This window comes from Macaca mulatta, chromosome 9 (genome assembly GCF_049350105.2).
Source record: "Macaca mulatta isolate MMU2019108-1 chromosome 9, T2T-MMU8v2.0, whole genome shotgun sequence".
Classification (NCBI taxonomy): domain Eukaryota; kingdom Metazoa; phylum Chordata; class Mammalia; order Primates; family Cercopithecidae; genus Macaca; species Macaca mulatta.
The window spans coordinates 56,900,990-56,902,779 of NC_133414.1; the positions used below are offsets into that span (position 1 = coordinate 56,900,990).

A 1,790-nucleotide genomic window follows, 5' to 3' on the forward strand; every position below is an offset into this window, starting at 1 on the left:
AGAAACCATTTTGTTTTTCCTTCCAACTTTTAGGTTCAAGGGATTCACGTGCAGGCTTGTTACATGGGTAAATTGCGTGATGCTGGGGTTTGGTGTACAAATTATTTCATTACCGAGGTAGTGAGAATAGTACCTGACTGGTAGTTTTAGATCCTCATTCTTTTCCCATCTTCCACCATCCAGTAGGCCCCAGTGTGTACTGTTCTCTTCCTTATGTCCACGTGTACTCAATATTTAACTCCTACATGAGAACATGTTGTATTTGATTTTCTTTTCCTGCATTAATTCTCTCAGGATATTGGTCTTTAGTTGCATCTATGTTGCTGCAATAAACATGATCTCATTCTTTTTTTTAAGGCTATGTAGTATTTCATGGTGTATATGTACCACATTTTCTTTATCCAGTTCACCACTGATGGACACCTAAGTTGATTCCATGTCTTTGTTATTGTGAGTAGTGCTGTGACGAACATATGCATGTGTGTCTTTATGGTACAATGACTTATGCACCATTTAAATATCACAAGTAGGTCTTAGGAGTCATCCGGCATCTTGTTTCTGTAGCTGGACAACTCTTAGGTCTTATTCATCAGCATGCTGAACAGTTCCTTTTTCAGAGACATAGATACCATCCAAAAATGTCCTGATATGCTTGTATTTCACTGTTGTGGCTTGCTGAATCAAAGCCGCTGAATTTGAAACAAGCTCAATGTCATTTCCTTCAAGGATTAATTCATCTTTCTGAGTTTGACATACTGAACAAGCAACACCTGGTCTCATCCGAACCCCGTGGATGTATTTTTCACCCAAGAAATTTCGGATTTCAACAAAAGACCCATTCTCCTGGATAACGACATTGATGGGGAAGTGAGCATACACAGACCTCATCTTGTAATGGAAGCCCAGTGTAACACCCTTGATCATATTCTGTACATGACTACAAATAGTCCTAACCATAGCCAGTTCCTTTCTGTTACTTCACCGTTTGTCAATCTAGAGCCTCTTTTTTTTTTTTCCTTTCCAAGAAGACTGAGTTCTATATTGATGTGATTGAAGTCCCTCTGCAGGGTTCCTCTGGGGCCCTTCACAATAACTGTTCGTCACTTCAGAGTAATTACATTTTCTGGAATGTCGACAATCTGATTGCTGAGAATGGTCTTCATTCTTGCAGTACACACGCCAACTAAAGAGGCAGTTCTGTTTTAAGTTCTTAGAGAAATCTCCAAACTGATTTCCACAGTGACTGAACTAATTTACATTCCCACCAGCAGTGTGTAAGCATTCCCTTTTCTCTGTAACCTTGCCAGCATTTGTTATTTTTTGGCTCTTTAATAACAACCTTTCTGACTGGCATGAGATGGTATTTTATTGTGGTTTTGACTTGCATTTCTCTAATGATTAGTGATGTTGAGCATTTTTTTCATATGCTTATTGGCCACGTGTATATCTAATCTTCTTTTGAAAAGTGCCTGTTCATGTCTTTTGCCCACTGTTTAATGAGGTTGTTTTTTGCTTGTTGATTTGTTTAAGTTCCTTTTAGATTTTGGCTATTAGACCTTTGTCAGATGCTTAGTTTGCAAATATTTTCTCCCATTCTGTAGGCTGTCTGTTTACTCTGTTGATAGTTTAGTTTGCTGTGCAGATTCTCTTTAGTTTAATTAGGTTCCACTTGTCAATTTTTGTTTTTGTTGCAATTGCTTTTGGGGTCTTCATGAAATCTTTGCCAGGGTCTATGTCCAGAATGGTATTTCCTAGGTTTTCTTCCAGGGTTTTTATAGTCTTAGATTTCA

At 38.2% G+C, this 1,790-nt stretch overlaps 1 pseudogene; it reads right to left on the reverse strand.

The window, feature by feature from the left end:
* Positions 1 to 582: 582 nt before the first annotated feature.
* On the reverse strand, positions 583 to 1,180 carry LOC705728 (large ribosomal subunit protein uL6 pseudogene; annotated as a pseudogene).
* Positions 1,181 to 1,790: the final 610 nt, after the last annotated feature.